The sequence below is a fragment of the Sciurus vulgaris genome (genome assembly GCF_902686455.1).
Source record: "Sciurus vulgaris genome assembly, chromosome: 5".
NCBI lineage: Eukaryota > Metazoa > Chordata > Mammalia > Rodentia > Sciuridae > Sciurus > Sciurus vulgaris.
In genome coordinates, this window is record NC_136465.1 from 149,532,779 (window position 1) to 149,553,052 (window position 20,274).

Here is a 20,274-nt window from a genome sequence, read left to right on the forward strand (position 1 = left end):
GGTTGTGCACAATGTAGATTCATACCATTGGTGTAATCATACATGTACATAGGATAACAATGTCTGTCTCATTCCACCAGTTTTCATACCCCCACCTCCCTCTCATTTCCCTCTATGTAATCTAAATTTCCTCCATTATTCTCTCACCCATTACAGTGATTAATGAATATATGAAAAAGTGTTCAACATCTCCAGTAATTAGAGAAATGCAAATTAAAATAACTCTAAGATTTCATCTTACTTCAATTAGAATGGCTATCATCAAGGACACAAACAATAATATATATTGGCATGGATGTGGGGAAAAAGGCACACTTTTAAAGTTGAGCTTTTTAAAAAGACTTCTAGCAAGCTAAATATCTTATTATTTAAAAGAAACTTACTTATTGGTGATCCATAATAAATACTGTCCAGGTCATTATAAAGTCAAAACGTGGCTCTTTTCCTTTGCTGTGACCACATATCCATGTAATATGTAAAAATGTGCATTGTGAAAAGTGGTCAAATTAAGTAATATATTATCTGACTTAATTTATTCAGATAAATTATTACTCAAGCTTTTAAAAAAGCTTCTAGTACTTGTGTCCCTTAATTTTGGTGTTGAAATGATCCCTGCTAGGTTCTGCCAGCACAACAGCTGCAACTGTCTTTGGCTTACTCTTCCAGCACACTTTGCTTGTAGCCCCACATTCTGCAACCCAGGGTTTCTTTCTTTCTGGTTTCAGGAGCCTTTTTACTTCCTCCCGTTTGTCGCTTCCTTCTTCTCTTACTAAATTCCTTGGGCATTGACAATTTATCCCATTCTACTTTCAAGAATTATCTCCTGGTTCTTGTCTGTTTACTTGACCTATGACTGTTTCCTTCTCTTGACCTCAGTTATTTGGATAGGGAAATGAATCCCTTTTAAAAATTATGAGAAAAAAGGGGGGGCCTAAGAGGGACTAGGCCCCTCCTGGTAGTTCCTTACACTTCTGTCTTAAGTGTAGGATTGAAATAAAAGTATGCAATCTTCATTGGAGGCAGTTATCCTTTAAAGAAATAAACCTCCTGGGAGAAAAGATAACCTTCCAGTTATTATGAAATGCTAAGTCATAAGTACGTTCCATTACAATAAATTAACTATCCTTTGAAGAGCTTTTAGAATTCCAACAAGAAGAATCATTTCTAGGAGGAGAATTTTCTTTTTATTTCCACAGCATGATTACAAAACCTTTCTCATGTCTGCTGCTTTTCAGAATCATAGGGCAATGAAGAATCCTTTTACTTCCTCTGTTGAGAAAGGAAGGAACTGAAGTCATTAATGGTTCCGATGAAATTAAGAAATTCATACTCTCCCATCCCCAAAGAGAATATGTTAGTAGTTTTAACAGCTTAAAAGTATCTCTCAACTTCACTCTGCGTTCATTAAGAAAACACATGAAGAATCCCCATGTGGAAAGTATGGATTTTTCTTTCCTCTAATATATAAAGTAGTTTCTTGTCTCTTCTTTCCTTTCTGGTTGAAGTTAAATGGACTAAACCACAGGCAAATGTCTGTTTCAGTGCATTCTGGAACATCTGTACCACGGATAAATTGCCACTTACTCAGGTAATTTGTTCCTATCCTTCTAGAAATGTTGACCCCTTCTCCTAAGTATGTATACAAAGGTTTTTGCCAAAGTTTCTAGGCACTTTGTCAAGGACTTACTGAAGATGGGGGAGGCTGTAAGCACAAGAGCAAAGTACACAGTTGCTAGGAGAGACATGACCAAGATAGGAGTAGGTTTGAAGGATGAACTGGAAGATCATGTTAGCAAGGACAGCTAAGGGCTTCTGGAGGGCTGCCAAAGGTTGCACTGCCACTGGTATTACAGGTCAAAGGTTTTATTCTTTTTTAATGCATTATTTTTGTTCCTCATATAATATTAAATAAAACCTTTTCCAAAGAATAATATTTCATTAAAATTCCTTTGGACTTCGAGGCAAACATATTTTAGGACTTAAGAATCGAAGAATGATTTTCACAAATGTACAGACTAGAAATGAATGCTTGGATTCAGCATCATCACATCATTGCCTTTTCTGCAGATATTTTCTAAAGGACAGGTAATATTTAGACCCATAATTTACTCTGGTGAATAATTTCAAATAAGATCTAATTTCTCTTTTCGTATCATAACTCTATGTCTTTCCCCAATTTATGCAGACCTAAGCTGTTGTATTTGTTAAATAGTTTTTATTAATGTGGCACTTTGTTTTTGAGCACCACTTTTCAAAGTTAAATTTCAGAAGCAGCTACAGACATTTGTAATACATTGAAAAATATGCATTCATTTGTAAAACTTACGTGAATATCTAAATTCTAAACCTTAGATTTTTGTGGTGGTCTGTGTTATTTTCTTGTCACATGTTTGCCTTCTGTTTCTTTAAATTAGACTAGCATTATATTTCATTTCCTTCCTGAAGAATACACATTGGGAATAGACTTGGAAAAGCAGTATAGAAAAATACCTGCACATACTTGGTGGTAAATACATGCTGGTTGAATGAGTAAATGAAGTGATCTTGTTGAATGAAGCCTGAAAGACAATCAGAGTAACAAAAAAATTATCAAATATCTATAAGTGAGAACATTTTTTATTGAAGATAGTTGAGAATATATCATAGTTTTCATTACCATGGCACATTACTATTTGTTTTTCATTACAATAATTACTGTTTCGATGAATGAGACATATATGTCACTTTGACTTGTTTTCAAAACATTATATTGTAAGAGTTTAGTGGATATCAAATTTGCCTAGACAATACTTCGGGGAACAATCCCATGTTTTTCAACAGAGTACAGGGTATTAGTCTCTACCAAAGTAATTTTTTAAGCTTATGTTCTGAATCAGTTTTTATTCAGTTCAAATGTTCTTTGATATTGAACTGAACTGCGGTTGAATCAGGAGATGAAAAAGATAAAAGATTACTTTTTTCCTGTGTTGAAATGCATTTGTTAGAAATCTTTCTTCCTCATTATATTTTTATAACAATTACCCTTGGCTCTTTTGAGAATGGTACCATTTTAACATCTTTACTCCATGTAGCATAGGATATCTTTATAACATCTAGAAAGCTTGATTGATATGCTCAGGATGTAGTAAGGCTAATTTGAGAATTGTTACTAGCAAAAGAGACTGTGGATGCTAAAGAGGAAAATATCACAAATGTCCTTTATATTAATATTCAACTCATGCTCCATGAATTACATAATGATTTCTCTACTGTTGAGTCGTTAAGTTGTTTTTGGACATTTAGCACTGAGAAGTATTTTTCTCCAGAATGAATGTTTAGGAGCAAAAGTATTGGGCTCTAGTATATTAGTGTTTTTCCTGGATAACATGTTTTTTATGTTTTTCAGAATGGTTGGACTGATGTAAAATGCAAACTGGCCATCATCTGTGTGTGACAGAAATGTAGTAATTTCCACATAGGGAGTTGTAGAACAGAAATTGAAATTTTCTGAGGTTATGCACCACTGCATCAACTAGCATTTAAAGTACAAGGCACAGACCCAGAAAATCATGTTCATAAAAAGTTCTTAAAAGAGTTTCAGAGTCCTGCCTCCTGTTTGGCTGGCAATATATTATGCATCTATTTATACCTCACTTTATTCTTGAAAGTATTTCAAGACGACTAACTGTATCTATAACAATAACTCAGAACAGACTCAACATAACTGGGCAGAATATACAACAGATTTCCCTCCAACTGAGAGATAGTGGGGGCAGCAAAAACCACTTCAAAAGTCCTTTACTTCCAATTTCTTTGTGGAGTGTGGCCAATTTAAAGCTGAGATATAGGGAGAATTAGACTCTTGGCATAGAGTTTTACTCTTTTAGAAAGCAGTATGTCAAATACATCATAAGCCACAAAAATGTGCCCACTGTGACCTGGAAATTTCACTTCTGGGAATACTAAAAAATAAATTATAAAATATAAATTCTTATATTCTTATTCTTATATATTGCTGGTTCATTGCAGTTTTCCATATAGTATTCAAAACAAGGAAACCACCAAAATCTCCATCCAAAAATAGAAAACATTGGGTAGGTAGTATTATACCTACTTGTTAGGATAGCAGTGCGATCATTAAATTGTGAATATTAATCACTGCAAAAATTAGTATCATATAATGTTCAGTGAAAACAGTGACTATTATTGTGTTTAAAGATAAAAATATTGTGAATTAAAGGGGAAAAATGAAGTAATAGACTGAAATGTTCATCATCACAATACAAGGAAGACTTGGGGTACATTTTTTTAAAATTTATTTATTTTTATTGTAAACAAATGGGATACATGTTGTTTCTCTGTTTGTACATGGAGTCAAGGCATACCATTTGTGTAATCATAAATTTACATAAGGTAATGTTGTTTGATTCATTCTGTTATTTTTTCCCTTCCCCTCCTACCCCTCCCACCCCTCTTTTCCCTCTATACAGTCCTTCCTTCCTCCATTCTTACCGCCCTCCTTATCCCAAACGCTAAATCAAACCCTAACCCTAACGCTAATTCCTCCCTTGGGGTACATTTTATCTTCATTTTCATTGACTAAAATTTTAATTGACTAAATTTAAAATTTTCATTGACTAAAATGTAACTTCTGAATAGGCCACTTTGAAGACTAATTAAGATCTCAATGTTAAAATAATCTCATTTTTATTTGCTCATTTTTATTTGTTAAGAAACAGGACCAACTGCTTGCCAGGGGCTTGCATCTGCTTAATGTTTCCTGAGGGCCTGTGACAGCCCTAGGCAGGCAGGCCACAGTGGAGATGTGAGTTGTGAAAAGGGACAAAAGCTGAGATCAAAAGGAAGAGCCCACTTATGGGGAGGGAAGAAAAAATTCTCTCAGGATTTGAGAATTTGAGATCTTAAAGCTGAAGATCAAAATGGAGCATGACTCAGGCAGTCTTTGCATAAGAAAGCCCCAAAGAACGAGGAATATCACACATTCATGGAACCAGGGGGGTCAGAGGGGTTGTACATACTAAAATCTATGCCAGTTCTTATCAAAATTCCATTCCAGCGAGACGTGAATCCTGTCATTAAAAATCTATCTCCACTTCTTCTGGAAGAAATGGAAACTGTCAGAAACAAGGTTAAGGACTGAGATAATCTGAATGTAAATCACATAGGATTGGCTTTAAACATAGGAAGAGAGTTCTCATTTTTATGTGAACTTGCCATTTTCCAAAACGTGTGTTAGGTAATTTATCTGTATTAGTTTAATCCATACAAACCACTACTAGGTAGATAATATCATTATATATAGAGGAAGCATCTGGACCCCAAGAAAATCACATATCTTGCCCAGGGGCACAGGGCTGGATTTAAACTCAGCTCTCCAAAACCCAGGTGCTTTCTATTATTCCTGTGGGATCAAGAGTGAAAGAACTCAGTAGCTTATGTCATTCAAATTGTGATTACACTCCACCCTGAGTCATATATAGTAAGATGAATTCTACATCTCACAGTTTATGGAAAACAATTGAGTAATTTTTAACCCATTAGCCTCCAAGTGGTAGCACAAAAGGCCATATTCACTCATGTACATTCAAGATAACTGGAATGTGCAGTGTATAGGTCCTGGAACTAGAGCTTACATGCAAGCCATGTTGATAGTGCTAATGGCATCTGTAGAGGAAAGCTTTGATGTTGCCTCCAGTCTTGTGAAATTTAGCAGCTGGTGAGAGATGTGTGGACTCATGTTGACAAAAACTACATGCTTCCGGAGCTCAACTATCTAAATTCAATCCAAACCAACCCTAGCCAAACCAAGTAAACCAAACCAAAACAAACTCATTCTTACAAACAGCTGGTGACATTGTTGTATAATGTAGACAATATGGTCAAGCAATGAAACAATTACTAACCAAACATTTGCATAGATAGTTTTATTCAAGGGAAGGAAAATATTACACAGCAGACACAATTTTTTAGATTACACACACACACTCAAGTTCATTTATTTAGCAATTTGTCTTTGTTACAGCTTTCGAAGTCAAGAGTGACTTCCTTTTCTTCTCTTTGCTAAAATCATACCCATTTCATAATCAATTTCTGTTTTATTCTGCAAGACTTGTCTCAGTCTTCCAATATACATTCCTCTTGACTCTTATGCAAATGACATTTTTGCAAATTTCTGTTGGGATTGTGCAGCCTAAAAATGTTAACCTAGGTCATGCCTTGCTGTTGACAAAGTCACTGAATTTGGTTTTTTTTTTTTTTTTTTTTTTTTTTTCACTTTTAAAAATAGCAAGTTGTAGCTGGGTGTGGTGGCCCTGAGACCCAGGAAGCTGAGGCGGGAGGATTGAGAGTTCGAGGCCAGCTTGGGCAATTTAGCAAGACCCTGTCTCAAAACAAACAGAACCCAGCAACAACAAAAATAGTAAATCATTAACCGGATGCCTGGAGCCTTGGTAGAAGATTCTGTTTACATCCTTAGTGGAGTGAGGCCAGTTCATCTTAAAGGAGGAGATTTGAATAAATTGAAGAGTTGGTCAGTTCTCTGAAAGCAACAAAACTTAGTAAGAGCTTGAACTAGGACAAACCAGGCCATTTTTCTCATCACAGAAGGGCAATGACTTTTAATAGAACTACCACAGTAAAATAGCTGAGAAAGCTACTGCCTTCCTTAAGACCATAACAGCTGACTTCCTTAAAATGTGATAATCACACCTGCAATGATCTATGCTGGAGCCATTTTCAGACATAATTATGTGACAGGAAATGATTTAAAGACAAAAAAAATCACGTTATCATCAAGCCTCTCTGTGTTGGAACCTCAAGTTTCTATTTAACATCCAAAATACTGTGGAGTGTTATAATCTCCCCCCATTTCTTTGCCACTCTCCTGCTATCCAATTCTACTGTCCCCTCTCAGAGGCCCCTCCCATCCTGAGAGAGAGATAAATATTAATATTGCATGTTCCTGTACCAACCTATATTCTACATATTTCCCAACTCTCTTCAGCTGTATTTGTTGATTCTTTATTTAGTTCCATTTCCTGAGCCAAACCTGGCGCAACAGAAATGATTCCTATACCAGTCGATACACTATCCTTGCTAGTTACTCTTCCAGAACCGACATGTAAAGATTCAGGTAGAGTTTCTGGCACCCCTTTCCACCAGTCCATATTGCTGTCATAGTTTATATCTGTTACCCTTCCATTGGTTTGTCCATTGGTCAGATTCCTTCCTTACTATTCCAGGCCCTTGTATAACCCAGAGGTCAGTTGATGGGATTCATATGACATATATCCATCACATATCCTATTCCTCAGAAATACCCCTGTCCTCACCATTTCCCCAATGATATCAGGAATTAGATGGGGTACTATATATTTTATGTATTTATTTTGCTATTCCAGTTATGTAATCACTTTTTCTCCTCACATGAATTATAGCCTATCACTGAAAGGCATGACTTTTAATAGAACTTGATTGATTTCCACTCATACAAAGCAATTATATGTGGATTATACTTATTGTATAGTCAGTGTTCAACCAGCTTGAGCCTCTGAGGTTGGATTTTGGTTTGTCTTTCAGTCAAAGGTGAGGAGGAGCTGGGCATGATGGCACACAACTATAATCCCAGCACCTCTGGAGGCTTAGGAAGGAGGATTGCAAGTTCAAAGCCAGCCTTAATAACTTAGCAAGGCACTAAGCAACTCAGCAAGATCCTGTCTCTATATAAATAAAATACAAAAAAAGGGGGCTGTAGCTCAGTGGTTGAGTGCCCCTGGGTTCAATCCCCAGTACCAAAAATAAAAAATAAACAAAGGTGAGTGAAGAGGGTAGGTAGGTCTTTACAACAGATTTATAACAGACTTTAGGAATGGATTTGACTAATCATTTTGCCTGGAGATTGTTTTGAAGGTAAATCTGTTTAGATCCTAGAGTCCAGGAATTCTCAGATAATATCTGAATTTCTTTTATTTTGTAATGAATTGAGTTTAGAAAATAAAGGAAATGAATGGATTTATTGACAATGAATTTAGTTATGAAAACCATGTTTTGTGGAGAAGACACTAGAATGCCTCCAGAAGTGTTTACTAAGTGCCTTTTTGGATCCAGGCAAGATCTAATAGGCCTCAGATACACAGTAATTAATGCAAGGAATATGGTCCAACTCCTCATTAATAAATAAGAAAGCTAAAAGGTAAATATGCTCAGTCTGTAATTTCTATGAGTAACTAATATGAGGCTATTTCTAAAAATAGACCATATTGGGTATAATTAATAAGCTATGAAATGCATTCCTTTTTAGTATGGAGTTTAATTAATTTTGATAATTACCAGTCTAATAGAGATATAGAACATATTCATAATTCCATAAAATGCTTTTGAATTCTTTCTGGACAATACTCTGCTCAATCCCAGCAAATCATCAATCACTGACTTTCTGTTGGAAGAAATTTGTCTTGTCTGTTTTAGAATTTCATGTAAGTGGAAACTTGCAGTAATATTCATTGGTATCTGTTTTTTTATTTTTCATTCAGCATAGTATTTTGGGGATTTATCCATGTTGTTGCAGGTATCAGTATTTTTTTCCTCCATATTACTAAATAATATTCCTTTTTAGGTATATTCCAGGATCTCTTCACTTGTTGATGGACACCTCAATTATTTCCAATTTCCAAGCTGCTATGACCATTTGTATACAAATCTTTTTCTGGCCATGTCTTTTGATTTCTTTTGGGTAGATATCTAAGAGTGGAATTGCAAGGTAATATGATATATTTATAAGAAATAGACAATCTACTTTCCAAAGTGGGTAAACCATTTTGCTTCCCCACTAGCCATGTGTGAGAATTCACATGATTATTCTACATTCTTCCAGCACTTGGTAATCCCATTCTTTTCAATTTGAGCTATTCTAATAAGTGTTTAATAGCTTGTTGGATTTTAATTTGCATTTCTCTGATGACAAAAGATGTGAAGCATATTTCCTGTGCTAGTTGGTTTGAGAAATATATGTTTAAAATTTTTGCTCATTTTTAATTGGGTGTTTGCTTTTTATTATTGAGATGTAAGAGTTCTTTAGACAATTTGGATATCCATCATTTGTGACATGTACATATTACACATATTCTCCCCCCCCTCAGTCTGTATCTATATTTTCATTTTCATAATGGTGATTCTCTTGTGAGCAAAACATTTAATTTTGATGAAGTTCAACTTACCATTTTTGGTTTTTTATGAGTGATGCTTTTCTGGGTCCTGAGAAATGTTTTCCTAGTGCAAGATTGCCAATATTTTCTGTTTTCCTCAAGTAATTTTATAGCCTTAGTACTTAGATGTGTAATACATTTTGAGTAAATTCTGTATATGACATTGGGTGAAGGTCAAGAATCTCCCCCCCCCATATGGATATCAAGTTCACTATTTCCCATATGGATATCTATTTCAAGCATCATGTTGGGAATAAAATTTCCCTGTGGAATTATCTCTACTGCCATGTTTAAAATTAATGGATATACATGTAAGTGGGTTTACTATCAACCTAGACATTCCATTGAATATGTATCTATCTTTACCCTTATACTGCAATATTAGTTTTACAAGAAGTCTTGAAGAAAGATAATGTAAATCTTTCAATTTAAAAAAATAATTTTTATATTTTAGAATCTGCTTGTCAATTTCTACTGCAAAAAATGGATTGTTAGGATTTTGACTGGGACTGGATTTATTTGATTTATAAATTTGGGGGAGAATAGACTTTGACGGGATTCAGTTTTCCAAATTATGAGCATGGTAAATCTTTCTTCTTCCATTACTCTGCAGTGTTTATAATTTTTAATGTATAAATCGTGCTGGAATATATTTTGTTTTTTGAAGCTACTGTGGATTTTTTTTTTTGAAAAAAGATGTTTTTCTATTTGTTGAAAGTAGGATACTTTGATGTGTATCCAAAGCCTAATAGTCTGGAAATTTTCAATATTATGGTACATTCATATGTCATATACAAGTCTGGTTGCTAACATTTGTTGTCTAATAAGCATATCATCTCTAATGTGGTCAAATTAAACTCACTTTCATTGTTGATAATATACATAGGGAATAAGCCTGATCTGGTGTTTTATGCTATTTTATTTACTTACCTGAACTGGTTATTTCAAAATTTCTTCTATAAGCTTTTATGCTCATGCACACCCTCTTACTAGCAAAACCTTTTTAAACACTCATCTTTTCATATGTATTTTGAGAAAGTTATTCAGAACTTATATACACATAATTCTGAACTCATCCATTATAAAAATGATATAAAATACTGACATTTTAAAAGGTCACAACTAGTGTCATCAGTAACTTGGTGGAATAGAAGGCTTCTGATGATCTCTCCTCCTTCAGACAACCCAAATAAACCCCTGTTCACAGATCAGTTCTCTCCAGAGGAAGCCAAAATCTAGCTGAAAGATTTCTACACAACTGATGACTGAAAAAAATACCCAAATAAAAGCAGATATGAACTAAAGAGACACTGCCCACTAATCTCACCAGGAGCATAGCACTTTATGCCCATGAACAAAACTCCAACTTCCAGCTCCTTCTCAAGGACTGAAGGGCTTTTATCACACATGTAGTTAGTGCTTGACTTTTATAGTCCCTGCTGTTCATTATGGTGCTAGAGCAACAGAGACAGGACATCAGAGAATTTCCATCAAACACATGAACTAAGGGAGTTTTCTAACTGCAGATGCATACCTAGCAGTTGTAGCTTTGAGAATCAGCCCAGTTTCCACCTCTCCTAGAAAGGGTTTGGCCAGTGCTTCTCCAGCAGATCCTGGTTTTCTAGCCTCTAAAAAAGCTAGGATCTGGGGACCTACATAACAAATAAGGAATAAACCTCCTCTATCCCAAATAGAAGGGATAGTACTTTTCCCCCACCTTATTTCTGGCTTAAACCAATAACAATTCCATCCCTCTAATCTTTTCATGGTAAAATGATGTAGGTCTCAGCCAGTAAGAACAGGAGGATGACACTCCCCTTACCCTTCCCAGGCTTGCTCCTAAGATAAACTTCTGTAGTCTCTCATTAGAGGGAGACTGGGGGACCTCTCTGTACCTGAAAGAGAAAGGAAAATGGGGTATTCCCTGAATCATCTACCCTGGTTTGCTTTAGTGATAACTCTAAACAGAAGCCTTCCCCTACAAAGATGAGAAACTTATGCTTGCTTGATCAGGGGAGCTAGTACTCCTGCCTCTTTCTCCCCACTTTGCCCTAGTGATAATTCCAGTTCTACAGCTTTGTGTGGAAAGAGTTTAGAGGACTCTGCCAGCAAGAGCAGGAGGGTGGCATTCCCTGCATCCCTTCTCTAACTTGCTCTTCGGTCAAATTTCTGCAGTCTCTTTTTAGTGGGGGAGAAGCTCAGGACATCTTTTTGTCCTTGCCTCTTCTTCCCTGACTTGCTTCAGTGATAACCTCAGATTAGAAAGTCCCTTCTGTAAGAAGAGTGTGAGATTTCTGTTTGCATCAACAGGAGAGCAAGCACTCCATGCACTTTTTTCCTGGGTTTGTTCCAGAGACAATTCCTGCACTGCAGTCTCTCTGTGGAGTTTGGAGGCCCCTTCTATCAAAAACTGAAGGGATGTCATTCCCCATACCCTCTTCCTCAGGTATAACTCAGTGACTATGGCAGAATCTCACTGAAAGGTGACTGGAGGAACTTTCCATGCCTGAAAGGAAAGGTGGGCATCACCTCCACTTTCCTTTCTGGCTTGCTTCCATGACAGCTACAGGCTAGAAGTCTCCTCCTACTAGAAGGGTGTGATGCTTCTACTTGATTCAACAGGAGAGTGAGAACTCTCTGCACCTTTCCCTTAGCTTGCTGCAGCAATAAATATAGATCTGCCTATTCTCCTGGAAATTCTCCTGCATAAATTGAGCAACCCAATTTTTACAGCCTTCAAAGAGTAACTGGCTGCTAACCCTACCAGCCCTGGGAGTTGACAGAGCTCTGCATTCTTGAAGTCTCCTAACATCATAGAGAAAAGAAAGGTACTTTTCACCTTGCAGATGTTCAGCAACTATATCCCAAGGTTTGAAGACAGTAGTCTGGATCAAGAGTACAGGCCTCTACCTCAGACCATCTCCTTGGTTTAGGGCAGAATGAGCAGGAGATAAACACTGTTTCTCAGCTTTTCTAGGGGAAAAGAAGGAAATAGAACATATACCCAATAGTCCAACCTCTCCAGTTTCATCCCTAGGGACTGGTTTCTAGCACATCTTTCTTAAGGCATACATAATTGACACTCTACTTTCTTGGGGAACAGTAAAAACAAAAGTATTAGGTAGACAAACACAAAGAGCTTTAGAAGTACCTAGAATCTCTGGGGAGGAATATATCCTAGGAAATTCAGTCCCAGATTGGGAGAAATGGTTCCCTTATCTAAACCAACAAAATTAAGGAAAATGAAGAAATAAGTCGTAAATAAAAGAACCAAGATATATCTCCAGAAACAGATGCTAATGGATTGTAGGCATGCTATTTACCTAATGGGGATATTCAAAAGGAAAGTCATGTAGAAGTTCCATGAGGTAAGGAGAACAATGTAGGAACAAAGTGAGATTTTTAACAGAGAAGGAAAATATAAAAAGTACCAAACAGAAAAAACTGATCTGAAGAATATAATAACTGAACTAAAAAATTTAAGAAAGGGCTTCAACAACAGACACATCATTGAGTAGAAGGGAGTAATGAGCTTGAGGATAGGACATTGGAAAAGGAAAAAGAAAAGAGAGTGAAAAAAGGTGAAGACAACCTAAAGGATTTATGGGAAATTATTAAGTGGAATAACATACTAATTTTGGATTATCAGAAAGAGAAGAGAGAAAGAGAAAAGGGACATGAAACACATTCAGAGAAATAATGGCCAAAAATTAGCCTGGGAAAAATGGTAAGCCCAGAGTTAGGAAACTCAATGGACACTTAACAGGATGTCTCTCAAGAGATTCATGTCAAAACATTATAATCAGATTGTCAAAACTAAAGACAAATAATATTGAAATCACCAGGAAAAATGACTTGTTACCTACAAGTGCTCCTTCAACAAAATCCAGCAGGCCAGAACACAGTGGAAAGATATATTTGAAAATATGAAAGAAAAAAAATGTACCAGCCAAAAATTTGATAGTAAGCAATCCTTTCCTTCAAAAAGAAAAAGGTGAAAAAACTTTCTCAAACAAAAGCCAAGGAAAATGATCACCACTCAAACTCCCTTACAAGAAATGCTAAAAGGAATCCCTGGAGCTGAACAAAGGTTTCTAATTAGCAATATGAAAATGTATAACTCACTGGTAAAAGTGAGTACATATTGAAACTCTGAACAATCTTATACTCTAATGTTGGAGTAAAATCAATTATATCTCTATGAAGGTTAAAAGAAAAACTGTTAAAAATAACTACAGCTACAATAACTTGTTAAGGGACACAAACTAAAATACAAAAAAAATGAGTCATCCAAAGTAAATTGGACAGGGGGGTGGGTACTCAAAGTATAGAGTTTGTACAAGTAATGGAGGTAAATTATTACCAGTTTAAAATATCCTACTATAAGATTTTTTTTGTAAGTCTTATGGTATCCAAATGTAAAAACCCTTAGTAGATACACAAGATTAAAAGAAAATATTCAAAGTGTATTACTACAGAAAGTCATTAAACCACAAAGACATCAAGAAAGGAACAAGGAAGGGAGCAATGCAGGATCCACAAGTTAATCAGAAATCCACATGGCATCAGTAAGTCCTCACTATCCATAACCACTTTGAATGTAAGTGAATTAATTCTTTAGTCAAAATATATCAAGTGTCTGAATGAACAAAAAACAAGTCCCAACAATATGAGGTCTACAAGACACTCACTTCACCTCTAAGGACGCATCTCCAAGGAGACTCAACCTCCCCAGCGGAGGAGAACTTCATGGACTCACTGCCCAGTTCCACCAAATACTTACTGAAGGATACCAATCCTTTCCAGCTCTTCCAAAACATGAAAGAGGGGGAATCATTCCAAACTGATTTTACAAGGTCAGACAAGGACAGGACAAGAAAAGAAAAATAAAATCCAATCAATACCTTCGAAAAACATAGATGTAAAAATCCTCAATAAAATGTTAGCAAACCAAATTTGACATGACATGGAAAATATCCTGTAATCAAGTGTGATTTATCCCAGGGTTGCAAGGACGATTCAACATACATAAATCAATAAATGTGATACACCATATTGACAGAAATGAAATAAGCCAGACACAGAAATATAAATACTATATGATCTCACTTACATGTGAAATCTAAAATGTCAGTTTCAGAAATAGACTAGAATGACTGGGTGGGTCGGGGGAGAAAAGGAGAGATGTAGATTACTGGGTACGAAGTTTCATTCAGATGGAGGATCAAGTTTTAGTGATCTATTGCACTGCATAGTGACCATAGTTGCTAATAATGTACCATATGTTTCAAAATTGCTAAAGTAACAGATTTTTAATTCTTTCCAATAAACATAGTCAGCTGGTAAGGTGATGGATGTGTTCATTGATTGAATCTTCTACAGTGTACACAGTCTAAAACATCACGCTTTGCCTTTAAATATAGTTATTATTTGCTAATTAAAAACAAATTAATAAAAAGTAAAATAAAAAGGGTCAAGATAAAGAGTAAACCACATTTAAAATGTATAATTAGTAGTGTTGATTTTGTTATTTCTTAAAACATGAAATACAAGTAGAACAAGTTTTTTTTTTTTTTCATGAACAATTTTGACTGTAAATTCATTGCTTAAATACTTTTGTTGATAATTTGAATTTCATTTACTGATTGTTTTTTCAGTACCGGGAACGTAATCCAGGGTCACTCTACCACTGAGTCACATCCCTATCCCCTTTTATATTTTAGTTTGAAATAGGGTCTTGCTAAGTTGCTGAGGCTGGCCTCAAATTTGTGATCCTCCTGCCTCCACCTCCTGGGTTGCTGGGATTACAGGTGTGCATCTCCATGCCCAGCTGCTTACTGACTGACTTTTTATTACATGAGGCTATCTTTGTCTTCAATCTTGTACCTATGGACATTTTGTTCCAGGAGTAGAAGTGTCAGCTCTGCCATACATCTTGTAGTTTCTCTGTGATTGCATTATACTAGTAAAATCAACTTACACAATTTGTAACTTATGTGCTGGAATCTTTTTAAACCAGTTGTCCATTTTGTAAAGTTAGGGTGACTAATTCTAGGCTATTTAGTCTGTAAATGGAATTGCTGAGTTTACTTAAACCATAACATGTTGAAAAGTAATGAGTAAACGAGAGGCCCTGTGAATTCCTTCCTACTCTCTCATTAGGTTACCTGCCAAACACAGCAAGTGACAACACCAATTCCAGTGTACATTAAATATCGGTAAATCTTAACTCCTTCTTTATTGTTCCCTTCAAAAGTGAATATAAGTAGAAACTGTGATTTGCCCCTCTGTACCTCAAGGGTCATCTTGACATTCTCTGATGTGTGTGTATGTCCACCCCTGGAGAGATCAATGGTTTAAGTCCTGTTGCTGGCAGGCCCATGTCATTGCATTTGATTCCTCTGACAGTCAACATGTTTCACACAAAACCAAATTAAGAAGAAAAAAATAAAGTAAAACCATATCCTCTATTCTATAGCTATCTGTCAAAAACAGCTGAATCAAAATACCTCCAATTGGTCATAAAAATAAAGATAAATTTAGATGCTCTTTGTAATCCTACAAGTTTGGAAAAAACAATGTAAAAATATGTGTTTCTGAGATCATATAAAAGTTCAGTACCTTCTCATTCCACAAATTATCTTAATGGGAAACCTTGGTAACATGTGTTTAAAGGTGTCCAAAATTTTTCTAAATATTTATGTTTTATTTCTTAATTATGTACATCTTCAGTCCCATTCCACCTTTATATTGTTCTCTACAACTTCTTGGTAAAAAACTCAAAGCAATTACAGGACATGATCCCTAGTTTCAAGGTCCTTGCCTTATTCATGGGAAATGAAGAAGTGTATAAGTGAAGCAACTCTAGAAAAACAAAGAAAGACTATAGGCATTGTCCCAACAGTTTCTTATTCTTTTATTAAAATTAAACACAAAAGCCTCCTCAATGTGACTAGAGAAAAGCTTAGTGTGAAAATATGTTGTTCCCCATTCTTCTTTGTTGGAGAAAGTAGATTGGTTATGTCTCTCCAAACATGAAAATGGGAAGAACTGTGGAACATGAGAACAGACTCAGCTGTTCACGGGGCAGGTGGTTTCTAGTACTGGGACCTGGTTACCACCAAGCTACCTGGGGATAATCTTGAGTTTATGACAGGAAGGCAGTAGCCTCAGGGTATTTCATAATCCCATGAATACTTTCTTCCTTATCCTCTTTTCCCTAAGAGTGAAGACTCTTTTCACTAAAACCAAATTTGTAAAAAATTTATAACGTATGAAAAAGTGCTTTTCCACAGTTTAGGACTGAATCTTTACTACATGAAAGAATAAGAACCTTGAACTTTTTAAAAAATATTGCTCATTTTCCAATATTATATGATTCAAATAGCACAATTTAAGCCAATTTTTTTTTTATTTTTTAACACCTACACATAACAGCAACTGGAACAATGATCATCTATTGAAACAAATTGTCATGGATTGTTCTACAAAGGCACATTTCCATTAGAAACTGTATAAAAATTCACTGAAAATATATATTGTACCTTAAATGAAAAGAGATAAAATACAGAACATGAGGATTATATCTTTATGTGGTGGTCAAAACAAACTGCAATGTAGTTTAAACATGAATTTTAACTATCTCTCTGATTGATCTAAATTATCACAGCCATATAGACATTCAGAGAAATGAACTAATTACTTCGGATGCTAAAAATAAATGCTGGCCATGTTGTAACCTATTCTTTTTTTGTAAGTTGATGTGACCCAAATTTAATTTGAAATGAATAAAATGCTCTCCATATATTGAGATCTATCTATATTGCTCTCAATAGATTCCTTATCTCTACCATATCTTCTCAAATTGTTTTCATGTCAACTTTCACTCTATAGTTTGTCCTCTCCAGAGAAAAGAAATGTGCAGGGGCTTATCACCTTCTAATTACTTGCTTTTTCCTGTTCTGCTCTCCCAGTTCCACTTGCGCCCTGTGGTGTCAATCTCCTCCTCTGCCCATTCCACAGCAGCATTGCTCAGGAAGCTAAATGATGGTAATGACCACGTTGACACAAGGGCTGTAGCACATCCAAAACCTGGAACAAGAGCAATGAAGCCAAGGACACTGTTTTAGGCAGCTTTTGCATTGTTATTAACTAAATGACCTGACAAAATCAATTTTAGAGGAGGAAAAATTTATTTGGGGTTCATGGCTTCAGAGGTCTCTGTCCATAGACAGCTGGCTCCATTCCCTGGGGCTTGAAACATGGTGAAAGAGTATGGTGGAGGAAAGTGACTCAGGACAAGGTCAGGAAGCAGAGAGGAAGAGGGAGGGAGGGAGGGAAAAGAGAGAGATTGAGAGAGAGAGAGAGAAAGAGAGAGAGAGAGGGGCCACTTGCTACTTACAAAGTATATATCCCAAAGGCAAGCCCCCAATGGCCCACCCCCTCAAACCACACCCTCCCTGCCTTCAGTTACCACTCAGTTAATCCCTATCACCAGATTAATTCACTGATTGGGTTAAGGTTCTCATAACCTAATTGTTTTATCTCTAAGCCTTCTTGCATTGTCTTACACATGAGCTTTTAGGGGACACCTCAGACACAAACCATAACAGAAACTAAGGGGGAGAAAGGTCAGGCAGTAGTCAGAGTGGCAGAGGACGACATTCCACAAATAGATGATCTAAATATGGGGGTTTATTTCTTGTATAGAAACCCTAAAGAGAAAATATTTTGAAGATACGTTTGCCTTTCAATGCAGTAATACTCCAAAGAAGCAAATCAGAAATAGCAAACAAATGGATGATTAAACGTCAACATTAATGGAACATTTTAATAATTGTGTTCTATCAACAAAGTAAAATTTCCTATGTCCACTAAAATGGTAACTGAAAGTCAATGTTCAATGAATAGTCAAACTGAATAGCAAAGCATCTGTAACATGATGTTAGTAAAAATAAAAGAATTCAAAATAATGTTCTTGAATTATAAGAACTCTACTAAACTACACAGGCAAATTTAGTCAGAGAGAAGGAACCAGAGATAATCAGATTGGGAAACAGAGAAGGAGAGGGAGAAGGAGCAGGAAGAAGGAGAAAAAAGAATGGTTGAGTGACAAAGTCTCAAAAGACAGGAGAAGGGGCAGCTCCAGAGTTCTGGGAATAAGAAATTAATATCAAAACATTCATAGTGTTGAGAGCAGTGTAGACAATAAATATTTCTGACAAAGAAGTATAAGCAAATGAATGAATAAAATGAATATTTTCTGTTCTAGGAAGCTTGAGAAGTATACCTAGAATATTTCTTAATGATAGCATTGAATTTTTTTCTTTTAATATTGGATGGAGGGTTATTCTTGTCATTTTAGTAGTTAGGAACAGGAATAGATGGATGTATTTTTAATTACTTTAAAAGTACTACTACACAGGTACTTTGTATTTTATCTTAATACATCTGGAAGTTGAGAAATGACCTTTGAATCTTTTCTGATTCTGTGAGTACAATTTTATATGAAAAAATGCCTCAAGAATAGAAAATATCACAGCTATTTAAAAAGTGAAAAACCACAAAATGACTTCTAGAGAATATATTTGCTGCCTTGACTTCTAAAAGCACAAGTTGCTATCAAACCTGTTAAAATGTATTAACTTTAAATTTTGTTTTTTTCCTTTACAAAACAAAATGTTTTTGTAATTTATAACTGTGCAAGATGAGACAAAAATGAAGAGGCATCTGATAATAAAGATATCTACTTACGAGGAACAGAACTTTTTAGGGGTTAATACTACTGTTCTAATTCAAATTAGAGTGTCATTTATAACAATGTGTCTGGCTTGGTACCCTTATGGGTCATTATGACAACCTATAGACATAAAAAAAATTTATTTATGTTCCGAAGTTCCATTGTAGTAATGCTTCTTTTATATGCAGTTATGCAGTAGAATGATCGATCATACTGCTAGGTCTTGTGAATATCAAAGATTTATAGAGATTTTGTAAACAGATAATGGATAGAATGTGAAGGAGGCAGTCACCTTTGAAGACCTGCCCAAGTCCCTGATGTCATCTTCAGGAGGGTCACCAAGGAGATATATATACTTTAGGGAAGACTCTCACACACATTCTTATGAAGAAGTGTCTTGCGCAAGTTTGTGTGTAGGTGCGTGTACATTTGGTGGGTTGTCATGCTTGGAGAAGCAAAAGAACAGAGCCTAATTCATTTTAGGATTAGTATAATCCTGGGCGGTGGAAGGCTTGAGGGAAGGATAAAAGGGATTTCCCAGTCTCTTGGTTGGTTCTGACAGGAGAAAATTTTTAAAATTTTCCTATAATTTATTCCTTTTCCTTAGCATTTGCATTAGTCAGTGTTCTGTAGAGAAACAGAATCCATAGGGTTTACGTACAATGAGATTTATTATAAAGAACTGACCCACAGGATTATAGAGGTTGAGAAATCCTATGGTCTGCCATTTACAAATGGGAGACGCCAGAAAGCCAGACTCTAGTCTAAAACCTGGAGGTCTAAGTTAAGTTCCAGCCTAATGGCTCCTAATGTGGCAAACACTTTTCACAGGTAAATCATGTTCTGTACTAGGATTACATTGTGTGTGTGTGCGTGTGTGTGTGTGCGCGCGCGTAACTTTTACTTTCTGTGGATTTAGTATTTGTCTCATTTTCAATTTGTTTCCTTTCTCTTATACCTCTTGCCAAATGACCTCCAAGCTCTCTGCTATCAGTATCATCATTTCAAAGGAGTCAACACAGCAGGTATTTTATTAATGAATATTTTCTTGGACACATCAGTCTTGAACTGTCTGGCTTCCTGCTAGAATCAGATCATTTGCTCTCTCTGTCTGGTACCAAGCTGACATCCTGGGATACTTCCCTCTCAGCCTGGATATTCTAGTTGTGTCTTCCATCTCATTTCCTTGATCCCACTTCTTTCTTTTACTTGCTACCCTCTGAGTTTGCATCTGGATATAGAACAATCTAATCAGTTCAAATAAAATTGCTTCTAGTTTTGAGATGTTTTAAATGTTTACTGATAATCCCAGCTGTGTGTGTCAAGGTGATT

General features: G+C 35.8%; 1 long non-coding RNA gene across 1 annotated transcript in view; it reads right to left on the reverse strand.

Moving 5' to 3' along the window:
* Positions 1-223: 223 nt before the first annotated feature.
* The window catches only part of LOC306660766, a 76,098-nt gene continuing 56,047 nt past the window's right edge, over positions 224-20,274 (reverse strand). Inside the window, exons 2-3 of the long non-coding RNA XR_013763740.1 lie at positions 2,491-2,558; positions 224-1,269 (exon numbers count right to left, since the gene is read on the reverse strand). This is a non-coding gene — a long non-coding RNA (uncharacterized lncRNA). The remainder of the gene's footprint in view (positions 1,270-2,490; positions 2,559-20,274) is intronic.